We start from the raw sequence: 13581 nt of genomic DNA, 5'->3' as shown, positions 1-13581 counted from the left end.
GAATTATTTAGATCAGGAGCTTGCATGCATAATAGAAATTCCCTTTAATTCACATTGAAACATATTTTAACATGCAGAATTACCGGTATATTTATATATACATACTGGATGCCAACAGAAACGCATGTCATACACTTATCCATGAATTATCCTTAAACCAGAAATTTACCTTTATCCATTACCCTTAACCAGGCAACAAAACTTTTCTAAAATATTTTTCAACAAATCAAAATATTTTATAGTAGGTCTTTTGATAGGATATAAAGTGAAGTAATAGATATTTTTGGATGAGTAGAACTATGATAATTGGAATAAAATGAACAAATATTGAATTAATCCTTGTGTAACAGTAATGGGAGGATTCATTAAATTTGTATTTTATATAAAGGGAGACAACTGTAACGTATTACTCTTAAACTGAAACGTAATTTACTCGTTATCTAGAAAATACAATATGTAAATAGAGTATAGCTATTATAAAAAACAAAATGCATATATTAACACAAAAATGCACATAAAAGATTACATCCACTATATAATTAAAGGTTATAAATAAATGAAACCCAAATGTTATCTTATGTCCTTCAACAATCATTGCAGTCACTATCCTGATGATATGCAGACAGGATTATTATCCAGGTCTAACATGTTAAAGTTGAGAAACTAAAATCCTTCTCTTTTATTTGTTTTAATGCTACTTAGCAATGACTGAATGGTAACAGATTTATTTGGTGCAGTTGCACATACGTCTTATTTCGCTTATTCCAACAAAAGAAGGGGGTTAAGAGCTGTGGTTAAAAAAAATATTTGAAAATTGTGAGTTTCTAGCTGCAGTATCATGCAGACATATTTAAATTCGGTTTGTGATAATGTTCGTGTAGTTGAAAATGAGGTTGCCCATTTAAGACAAGTCATGTCTTCTTTGACCGTCCATAGCGTTAAAACACTAAATACCTGTGTTTAATTGATTTTAGTCTCTTATGCATGATTTTTTATTGTTCATTGTTTTTGGCTTTTAACCAGCTTTTAGTAACTGCGAATACTCTCAAATTGTACTTTCGTGTTAATTTGACCAGTTGACACGATTTGTAATGCATTTCTGTAATTCAGTGTTTACTTATTTTGTGTGGTATAACGTCTCACTATTTTTAATATGCACCACCTGTGATAAGTATTTAGTATGACGATAAATTTTCACTTCTGTATTCGTACTCCGAACAACAAATTTTATTAATTTTGTAAAAAATGTTTACTTCCGTACTCTTAACAACAAAATTATTATATTTAAATTTACCTGTGTACGTTGTTTTATTTAACGCCATTTTGTCCCAGGTAAGAGTTGTCTTATTGACACTCTCCCTACATTTTTTTTATTACTACCTGAAAGATCTATGTTATATACATGTAGGCACCTACGTTTTAATATTTTATTTATATTGTGTTATAGATGAAACTAATTCGTTCAGTGTATGTTTACTTGTTTTTCTTTAAATGTCTTTTGGAACTTCTGGATAATTTTAAATCTCGGTCTTTTTCTGAAATTAGTTCTATCAAAACATTTGATTTTTCAACCCTGTATAGCACCATACCTCATGAGAATTTGAAAAATCGCCTAAAAGAAATAATCCACAATGCCTTTCAACATAACAGTGGTAGTATACGCTATAAATTTATTACTTTGGGATACCATAAGGCATATTGTGTTAATAGGGTAAAACATGCTACACAGAGGAACAAGTGATCAGTATGCTGGAGTTTCTTATCGACAACATTTTTGTAGAATTTGGAGGTAGACTTTTTTCAACAAATTGTCGGCATTCCTATGATAACGAACTGTGCGCCTCTCTTTGCCGACCTCCTCTTAAGTTATTTTCATATGAATCGGAGTTCCTTCAGACACTTGTCAAAAACAAGAAGATCAAAGAAGCCAGATTATTTAATTTCACTTTGAGATATATTGATGATGTTATTTCCATTAACAATCCGAACTTTTCTGATTGGGTTCCATTAATATATCCCCCGGAACTAGAAAGTAAAGAAACAACAGACACGGATTCCTCCGCCTCATTTTTAGACTTATGCCTCGAATTTGACATACACAGTCATCTCAGTACCAGAATCTATGACAAACGAGACGATTTTAATTTTATAATTATCAATTTCCTCCACCTTAGTAGCAATATACGAACTTCACCTGCATACGGGATATACATTTCCCAACTTATTCGGTATGCAAGAGCTTGCAGCTCCTACTCAGACTTTGTAAAACGTCACCAGTGTCTGAGCAAAAAGTTGATGAACCAGGGGTATGTCAAAGAACGTCTCTTCCTTTTTCTAAAAAAGTTCATCGGTAGGTAACAAGACCTTGTTGATAAATATTCCGTATCAACTTCACAAATAATACATGACAGTCTTGAAGTATAGATTCTGCGTACTGATGCTGTTTATCATCTTAATAACGTGTTAAAGTGTTCTTTTATTTGTCTTTATTTATATTACTTTTACTGTTTGTTCTGTTTTTTGGTGATATACATTTAACGTGCCTCTGTACTTATGCATCCCGTCATTGTGTTGTTTGTATTATTTTTCATTTCTACTTGTGTGCTTTGTCCGTGTGACTTTTTATGTTTCTTTGATACATATGACGTGTCTCTGTACTTTAAACATCCCGCCATTGTGTTATTGTTCTATTATAATTTTTGCATACTTTGAACGACAAAATTGTTTTATGTCTCTACCTGTGTGATGTTTACATTCTGACGTCAAACACGCGATTCTACGCCAGAGTTAATGTTAAAATTACGATTTGGTCCCAGTGCTTAAAATCCCTCGATCCTTTATGGGTTGATTTGGCATACATAAATAAAACACAAAAATAAGTAAGCAATGAACGAGGTTGCTAAATGTGATATATGCTTTTTTGTGCTTCTTTGTTAAATATTTGTTTGTTTTTGTTGTGATTACGATTGTGACACGGTGTTGACTGCATGCTGTACCCCTATTTTGACATTTTTACCTATTATGTCTGTTTGTTTTATTCACACATCGATGTCAATATAATAGAATTTGATGTGACTGTCATGCATGTGAGAAGTTTAGCGCTATAAAACCAGGTTCAATCCAGTTTCTACATAAGAAAATGCCTGTACTAGGTAAGGAATATGACAGTTGTTGTCCATTCGTTTGATGTGTTTGTGCTTTTGATTTTGCCTTTTGATTAGGGACTTTCCGTTTTGAATTTTCCTCGGAGTTCAGTATTTTTGTGATTTAACGTTTTAGATCGAGTTAAGCCATTTCAATTGATATTTTATAGTGTGTCTTTTTATGTTGTAATGTTACACCGCTGTCTCATGTTAGGGTGAAGGTTGGCGCCTGTTAAAACGTTTAAACCCGCTGCATTTTTATGCACCTGTCCTGGTCAGGATCCTGTTGTTCAGTGGTTGTCGTTTTTTAGTGTGGTTCATATGTGTTTCTCGTTTCTCGTTTTTTATATAGATTAGACCGTTGGTTTTCCTGTTTGAATTGTTTTACACTAGTCATGTTGGGACCCTTTATAGCTTGCTGTTCGGTGTAAGCCAAGGCTCCGTGAAGGCCGTACTTTGACCTATAATTGTTAACTTTTTATACCTTGTGACTTGGATGGAGAGTTGTCTCATTGGCACTCATACCACATCTTCTTATTTATATTGAACAAAAGTACTTTGTTATGATGTAGTAATTATTAAATTTATTTTTCTTGACTTAATTTATTTTGTATGGCCTTATAGTAGTTTACAAAATAATGTTATACCTGTGCAGTTTAGAAACCACTGGAACAATCGTAGATACTGATGGACTTATTAGAACTTTCTATTTGAGTTACATGATGATTCCAGAATGATCATAATCTACGATGTGTATTTTAAATTCTACCATATTCTAGAAGTTTCCGTTCTATAGTTTCCTAGGAGTTTCCCTTCTACAGTGTTCTAGAGGTTTCCTAGACAAACATTTATACCGAAACCGAAATTGGACAGATTAGACATTAACATTCTAGTATTCTCAGAAGTTCTCTGGAGTTATTTAGTCCGAGATTACTCTGACGTCCAACGGTCTCACGGCCCCAGCTTGTCTGGCAAAACAACCGTTGGACGTCAGAGTAATCTCGGACTATGTTGTAATTACTTTACCTTCGTCAAATTTGAAATTTTAGTATTATACCAGCTCAAATCGATCAATGATATTCATTAGGAATGTATTTCTATGCAGTCTCTGTTGTAATAACTTAACTTTCGCCACCTGTGAAATTTTAGGATTGTACCAGTTCATATTGCACATTACTATTCTTTTTAATAGCATATCTATGTAGGGAAAACAGTAGTATTTATTCTGCCATAGGCGACAATACTAACATTTTCTAAATTTACCACTTTTTATAATAAAAACCTGACAAAACAGTTATGTGTGGTGTTAGTACTTTATTATTCTGGTTTAAAAATTGAAGTCAAACAGTATAATGACCAACTTCCAACGGAGCTTGTTTATGTTATTTATGCCCACCGTCATTTTACACTAATTTTATGAAAGTTTGGAAATCTTTTCGAATAATTCTCTAGAAAATATTTCAATGGGTTTCAAAATTTATATTGTAAATATACACACTATAGTTATTCATAGATAAATAAAAAAAATATATTGTACCTTACATTCAATCACAGCGCTCCTAAGTTGACTTCCTTCGCCTGCCTTGGGTACACAAAAGGCAAACCTAATGCTGGGAAAATGTAATAAAACTGTTTTCTCTGCAGTCTCTGTTGTAAATACTAAAACCTACGTCATTTTTGAAATCTAAGAATTATGCAAGCGTTGTTAGGTTTTTAATTGTATAACTGTAAAGATTGCTATGGTTAAATCAGAATAGGTTGATATGATTCATTTTACATCATCATAATCATAACGATGAAAGATATCTGTTATTAGAAATATTTATAGATGCTTATATTTAATGTTTCCTTTTTTTAATATTGTTGTTGTTTTGTACACATTTTTGATGTATATATATATATATATATATATATATATATATATATATAGACCAAGTACCAACAGAAACGCAACCCTACATGAATTTTCAATTTAATAAAAAATACAACCCCTTTGATTAGGAAAAATAGAAGTTGACCAATCGTTCTAGGTTTTAAAAGACCTCTCAGTATGCACACAGAACATTTTCAGCAATTTTCGGAGCTTTTTTATTATTTTTCTAACGTTTTTCTTTATTAAATGAAAGCATTGAATCAAACAATAACACAATTTTATATGAAAATGATACAATTTCTCAGTGATAATAAAGAGCTATCAGAAATTTTTGTCATAAATGTTGCTAAAGATAATAGGAGACAAAACATTAAAATAGAAATAAAAATCAACCAAATATAATAAAAATTGAAGAAAAAAAACATAAACAAAAACGATTATAATGACTAACATTTAAAACTGTAACAGAAGAGTTTGTGAGTAAACTAATAAATAGATTGAATATAGGAAAAGCTACAGGATACGACACTAGTTCACCAAAAATGATAAAAATGGCACAACCAGTAATATCCTATCATATTAGAATTGTAGTTAATAAATCAATTGAAAGTTCAATTTTCCCAGATAATCCCAAAGCTACTCAGGCATCCCCACTGTTTAAAAAGAACAACTTTCTAAATAAAGACAATTATAGATCTGTAAGTGTGCTACCTTGTATTTTCAAAATTTATGGAAGACCAATAATACATGATCAATTAATGACATTTTTCGATAAATATTTTCATCCTCTTCTTTCGGCATTTAGGTCTGGTTTTGATTGACAAACATCACTTTTAAAGATATTAGAAGACTTGAAAAAAGCTCTGGACGACAACAAATATATTGCTGCAATTCTGATGAATATACCTAATTTTAAGCATTTGATTGTTTACCGCAAAATTTTCTTTTCCTAAAATTGGAAGCATATGGTCTGTCAAGAAATTCTCTAAAATTATTACAAAGTTATTTAGAAAACAGGAAACAATGTATTATGATTGGAAATTTTTACAGTGAATGGGATCTGATGTTTAAATGTGTACCACAAGGATCAACTATTGGTCTAGTTCTTTTCATATATGTTTTGTCTTGTAGTCATAATTAAACTGCAATTATTCTGCTCTAATACGGGCACTGTGATTAGTTAATAAAATTATTTGTATTTGTCATTAGAAAAATCTTTAGTCAGTGTAAATAATTTTGATCAGATATGTTTAAACAAACACATATAATACAATTTATTATACGTCTCTGATGTAACCAAATTAGTTTCAACACAAACTTGTAATTGAAAAAGTCAGATACCATATAGGCAGATACAATATACCGAAGTTTCAGTCCCTCAGAAGTGTTTACTCTGCAACTCATGATACACATTTTCTAATTTATTGTAACAGAAATAATCTTTATCTTTAATCCGGAAAATTATAAAAGAGGACATCCGCATCCTTTCAAGTGAAGACCTGTTTAATTTTAAGCATTTAAGTTAAGTAAAATATGCTTACTATGCATTAAGTACGGCATACTAGTCTTTTTTCGGATTTCCAATATATGATTGGTTGTTCTATTATAAAGGCCTATGCTTCTTATTGCGTGCAACTCAATCTGTAGGACTTAATAATTAACCTCTAATAAGTAAGCTATTATTATGGCATGTTTATGTCTCAATGTTAATATGTCTTTTTGGAGGCAGTATTCATTTCCCACCCTTCATTCCGGTCCACAATCTTTACAGAACCTATTGTTAATTTATACGCTGTGATAAACTACATTTTCCTCTATCTTTTGAATGTTCTGTCGGTTCGTCCAGTGTATAAATCTCTCTTGTTAAATTGTGTTTACAGGTACTCGTTAAAAAACAGTAATTGCAATCGAAAGGATAAACTTACAATGTAAGCTGCATTTATTTTAATTGTAAGCTACTAACCACAAGGCATTGTTGCAACTCGAGGAATTGTAATGATGTGACTTATATCGCACTCTTGCGGGTAATTATAAAATTTTGTTCAGTATAAATATATATGACACCGTAAAATATTAATTTTTAAGACACACACACAGCGATTATTAAATTCCTGTTTGGCGGGATATCATTAGTCAACAGCTTGTTTGTTTTCGTCCTGAATATGCGTGAAATATTTTCCATTGGATGTAAAAAAAAAAAAAAAAACAACAAGTAGTACGTCTTCATCCCATGGTTTGGTTAAGTTTTGCTGATATATGAACTAAATATTTGAACATGTATTTCAGCATTACAATTCAGCAAGAATTAAGGGTTTCTTAGGTCACCTTTTAGATGGCATAATTTTGTTCGAACTAAACTTCGGTGTCCTGTTTTCCCTTGAACTGTTTGAAGATAAAAACTTTCGACCTACGGTAATTATAAATTCATCAGATGATTAGATAATATCGTCAGAAGGACCAATACCGGAAGTTACAGATGATTTCACAAGTTGTGCTTTTTCAGTGATCCGGCAATATCCCATGATTTTTTGCAATTATGTGTAGATTTCATACAATCTGCTTGAATTAGACGAATTACATGTCAGAGCGAATTCAATATCTTAAAATGATAAATTCTAAGTTTTGCAGATGAATGTTGTAGATGGTACATTTAGTTGATGAAGTCTAGACGCTTTGATCAAATTATCTGCATTTTTTATAATCCTTAATCCTTGACAACGACCGACCAGGACGTTTATCGCAATCTGATTATACTGCAAATCTTTCAGCACTCGCTTACTCGTCGAAGATATGAGCATTACGAAATCAGAGAGAGGCAAAAGATACAAAAGGGACATTCAAGCTCATTGCCATGTCTAAAAAAGAAAATTACCAACAGACATCATCAGTACACAAAACACAACATAGAAAACTAAAGACTGAGCAACAGGAACCCCACTCTGATGTTTTGAACAAAATATATTTGTAATTGTTTGATGTTTATCTCGTCTTTAATATATATATACATATATGCACGGAATACTTGCTAGTAGACGTTTAGCAACACACTTTCAACCAAGAAAGTTATGTTTAGAATAGAGAATGGAAACAAGGAATGTGTCGAAGAGACAACTACCCGACCAAAGAGCATAAAACAGCCACCAATGGGTCTTAAATACAGATCAAAAGATACAACGATAAATATTCCGTATCAACTTCACAAATAATACATGATGGTCTAGAAGTATAGATTCTAGGTATTGACGTTGTTTATCATCTTAATTATGTGTTATAGTGTTCTTTTTGTTTGTCTTTGTTTATTTTTAACCTTTACTGTGAAGTCCATTTTTTGTAATTTATCATTTTGGCGTGGCTCGGTATTTATACATCCCGCCATTGTGTTATTGTTCTATGCTCATTTTTTGTATTCTTGTCTTTCATTTTTGCTTATGTGCTTTGTCTATAGAGTGTCTATATGTCATTTTATTTTTCTTTGTTGGCATAGTTGTTTAATTTTATAGTGATTAAGATTATAACACAATGTTGACTGCTGTACCCCAATTTTTGACATTTTTACCTATTATGTCTGTTTGTTTAACTTACAAATTATTGTCAATATAATGGAATTCTATGCGACTGTCTATGCGGGACAGTTGCGCTCTTTCATTGGACATTTGCGCTTTTTTTAATGGACATTCATACAAGTGAGAGGTTTAGCTAGCTATGCAACCTGGTTTAATCCACCATTTTCTACATAAGGAAATGCCAGTACCAAGTCAGGAGTATGACAGTTGTTTCCATTCGTTTGATGTATTTGAGCTTTTAATTTTGCCATTTGATGAGGGATTTTCCGTTTTGAGTTTTCCTTGGAGTTCGGTATTTTTATTTTTTATGTATACTAGTTCAGCGAAATGGACGCCACACTTAACTCCAAAACACAAGAATGAACCAAAATTTAAACAAGTTGCTTTCTTTAAAAAAAGAAAAGCAATACGTGAACCTAAGACCGCTGACTGCCGGGTCACCAAAAGATTGTTGCTGAATTTTTGTTTGCTTTTGGAATGAAATAATTGACTGTGAATAGAATAAGACAATGATGATGTTAAACACCTTTATTAAAAATATGCAATTGTGTGTACAATCACAAGTCAGCTGAAAGTGTATATATACAGCTACTATTTGAATATCAATTTTAAAGCTCGACTATTTTATTTATTACTTGGGAATGTATATCATTTTTTTCCGATGATTACCCTTTTGCAAATTCCAATTTTAACAAACCGGATGTCCTATGCAAATTGCACAAACCAAGCGCAATATAAATTTAAGCACTCAGTTTGCTTTATACTCTGGATGCATTTATTTTATCTATCATATCTTTATATTTTGTTTCCTCCATTGATGCCTTCATATTCTCAACTCATTGTTGAAGCTGTCTGTACTCATGGTAGATGTTGTACATTTGTATAAAGATGAATTTTAAGTCAAATTTCTATGTGAGGTGAAAACCTGTGGCATGCAATTCATTGAGCCCACATATATAGAGACTTATTTAGGTCTCATAAAACATCTCAAATGTTAAGGATTTCCTGATTTTACTTAAATCGAATCAAACATTCTACAGGGAAACTTGGTTTTGAAGAATATATTATTTTCAGAAGTATGGTATTATCTATTAATGAAATTAGATATTTTTTTTACGAAAAATTCATTTTGGTTGATTATCTTTCTGCTTTCCGACCACTGTGATTCCGAAAATAGATAAATATTTTAACAGAAATATCGTTTTCTTAATTTTCTTCATGCTTTCCGACATTTTCTCATGCTATGATTGAAATACAAATTATCAAATGATAAAAGTTCAGAAATAATCAGTTTATTCTGGGTCATAATATATCAATAAACTATTCCCAGGTTTATTGTAACAATGCACAGCAGCACGCTGTATTAAATACTACACACACAACGAGTAGAGGGACCGTCTCAAATAATGAATTATATAATTGCATTATCATTATACTTGATATTTAATAAACATTCAAATTATTAAAACACACATATGTTTTGTCAGAAGGCAAATAGTTTCTAACATATAAATGATTTTTTGAATGCAACCTAATCTTTATTGTTTTACTTTCCAATCTACAATTGAAATTTGATTGTTGAAATATACAATGCCACGTGGTAGCCTATCCATAGAGCGACCGTATCAAAGACATAAATAACTATACCTGTACAAATGATCGAAAAATTTAGAGACGTTCCGAAAATCTTGATTCCGAGGATATCGAGTGGCCCATAGACACTTCCAAAACTCGCCAATATATAAGCGGGGGGTTCACGCAAAAAAAAACAAGCATTCTGAGAGTATTGCATGGCAATACATAGTCCCCAACCAGTTGAAAATTCATTATACTGAAACAAAATGCTAACTTGATTCATAGATATAATAGCCATAGGCTATTATATCTATGCTTGATCTATAACTTGTCATGGTGTAAACTATATAACAAATATCAAGTCAATATCTTCAAGCATGACGAAAAAAAGTGTGGAAAACTGATTATTTAAGTGAATTTTCGAAGTCCAAGGACCATGACTCTGCACAAAATCATCCAAACGGAACAAAATTTGAACTTGATCTGTAACTTGTCATGATTAAACTATATACCAATTATCAAATCAATATCTTTAAGCATGACGGAAAAAAGTGTGGAAAACTGATTATTTGAGTGAATTTTCCAAGTCCAAGGACCATTACTATGCACAAAATCATCAGACCGGAACAAAATTGGAACGTGATCTGTAACTTGTCATGATAAAACAATATACCAAATATCAAATCAATACCTCTAAGCACGAAGAAAAAAAGTGTGGAAAACTGATTTGCCGGACAGACGGATGGACAGACAGACGGAGTGCAAACCTAAAGTCCCCTTCGACTTCGTCGGTAGGGGACTAAAACACAAGACTAACAAAGGCTAGAGGTTCCAGACTTAGTACAAGGGCACAAGATGAAGCGGGGTTAAACATGTTTTGTGGGATCTCAACCCTTGTTTGTGCATTGAAAGGTGTTCCGGATTAGATACGAATATCTCAAATGTTTCATGCAATATCCTCTTTGTGAATATGGGCAACCCCAAAAATCAATGATATCAAATAACATAGTTTCTTCATCTCACTAACAGGAAGAAACAGTATGTTAAAGCTTGTTTTTTTCTGTCAAATTCTTTCAGAGGCGTTTATATCAAAATGCAGACAAAATATATTTCATATTTTATTTTGGAACATTTCTATCTCTCTTATTATCAACCACCGTTTTTGTCCCTTTTTAGCTTCTATCTGCAAGCATTTTATATTTTCTGGTATGGCTATTCCTTGTAATAAAGAATCGAATTCACCTTCAACGAAACGACCAATTTCTTTCAAATCATTGCAAATACTTTGTTTATTATTAAAACCAACCTTCAATACGCCATGCTCTGAAAAATCCGTTTTATTGATATTTTCACCCGTAGAAATAACTAATCGTGACATATTCAAATTTTTTGTAAAACTTATTCTAAAATACTGTTTACTACTAGGGTATGAAGCAAAAAAATATAAATTATTTTAATTCACATTTTCCGGTGGAAAACCGGGTATGACTTTCATATTAGTTACAAACTTTGCATCGGGATGATCGCCTTTTGGTAGCTTCATAATTAGAAGAATGTTTGATCCTTTATCTTTGAAAAATCGGTCTATCGAAGGCATCATTTTATTCCGGAGGGACGAAATTTTACCATATGTTGGAATAAACTAACAGGTGAATAAATAGGAGAATTTTGTCCTAAGAATTTTATTATTCCTCCTAGTAAAAGATCACATGGTGTTTCACTGAAATACGTTAACAACACTGATGAAATCACTCGTAAATCACTTGAATGAAACATTTTACCAATAAATCCAAGATACGAAAATTCCAAACATATCCAGTGGTTTATACGATTCAAAACAAAACTTTCGATATCTTTAACGAAATTAGAGGCGATCAGAACGTCGTCTTCTAATTGTATATAATATGTACTAAGATTCTGACAATAACAGCATTAAAAAGGCGAAATCAATATTTTGTTTTGATCTCCAATGGACCCTTTCTGCGGAATCCTGTTTTGTTTTCAGCAAATCTGAAAAGTCTGGGTAAATATGTGAAGTTGCTTTTATTATCTGCATGAAACCGCTATCAAAATGAGGCTTAAATTCATCATATATCTGTTTTGCACTTTCATTATTCCAAGATTCGTCAGGGTCTGCCATGAAAATCACAATAACAACATCCTGAATTCTACCTTCATCGGTGTTAGATATAAGAGAGTTTAGAGTTGTGTAAATGTAGTGGTCACCATTTAATCGTTTTTTTACAGTAGGTATCCCTATTGTTAGATAACCTGGAACAGACAAACATACAGTTTTTTTTATTACGAACTTGGAAAATGTACACACACAAAAATAATGTTTCAACGTTCATAAAAGCTCACAGTCGCTTGTCACTGCAAATAAGAATATTCTGGTCTTTCAATCTGGGAAAAGAGGAATATGGAAAGTACATATCATTAAACGGTTCACGTTTTAAACCATAGGCTGAATTGTTAACCATGAAATACTCTATGCGTGGTAACTGTTTAAAGAATGTACTAAGGATATTATCGTAGTTTACTTAACAAGCAAGCTAATTTTCTAACACTAAATGGGGCTTCGGTGGCCTAGTGGTCTAAGTAGTCGAACTACTGTATCACTAGCCAGTCAACACTGAGGTTGTGAGTTCGAATCCCGCACGGGGCAGGTGCACTCGACTCCAATCTTAATTGACTAGGATTGTCAGTTTTCCTACCGAAGGTCGGTGGTTCTCTCCGGGAACTCCGGCTTCCTCCACCAATAAAAACTGACCGCCACGAAATAGCACAAGAGTGTTGAAAGTGACGTAAACATCAATCAATCAATCAATCTAACATTAAACAATTAATCTTATTTTCCATGTTCTTGAATATCTAAAACAGAGCTTTTTGAGAGTATAAAGCGCCTACCTAATCAATCGTAAACTAGCCTTTTCTATAAAAAGGAACTTACTTTTTTATATGAATTCAGCCGTAATAAATATACAATGTGAAACTGTTTGAATTTTCCTTGGAGTTCAGTATTTTTGTTAATTTGCTTTTTACGAAATCATAGCTAATTTTTTTGTGTACTGCCTATCAAGGGCCCTTAATTGGAACAATAAATATTCTATTCTTAATTCATTTTATACATATATGACACATGCAAGAATGTGTATTGGGAAAATTACTGGTAAAAGGTGTCTTTTTCACATTATCAATACAACAAAATGTTTTCTGAAGTCTAACTTAATATATCTTTTAAACCGATAAGATTTGGTTTAAACAAACTTGAATGTAGAATACATGAACAAAGTTCCACAACTCTAAAACTACAGTAGCGCAAATCGTCAACAACATATTTAAAGACATTACACGCGAGAGAAAAAAAATACGTGGTTCTTGGTTTTTCGTTTTAAAGTTGCATTTCACAATCATTGAATTTTATGCC

General features: G+C 32.1%; 1 pseudogene; it reads right to left on the bottom strand.

Moving 5' to 3' along the window:
• Nucleotides 1-8679: 8679 nt before the first annotated feature.
• The window catches only part of LOC127704203 (alpha-1,3-mannosyl-glycoprotein 4-beta-N-acetylglucosaminyltransferase C-like), a 111206-nt pseudogene continuing 106304 nt past the window's right edge, over nt 8680-13581 (bottom strand).

The sequence above is a fragment of the Mytilus californianus genome, unplaced genomic scaffold (assembly GCF_021869535.1).
Source record: "Mytilus californianus isolate M0D057914Y unplaced genomic scaffold, xbMytCali1.0.p SCAF_6, whole genome shotgun sequence".
Classification (NCBI taxonomy): domain Eukaryota; kingdom Metazoa; phylum Mollusca; class Bivalvia; order Mytilida; family Mytilidae; genus Mytilus; species Mytilus californianus.
This window is presented reverse-complemented; position numbering and strand designations above follow the sequence as displayed.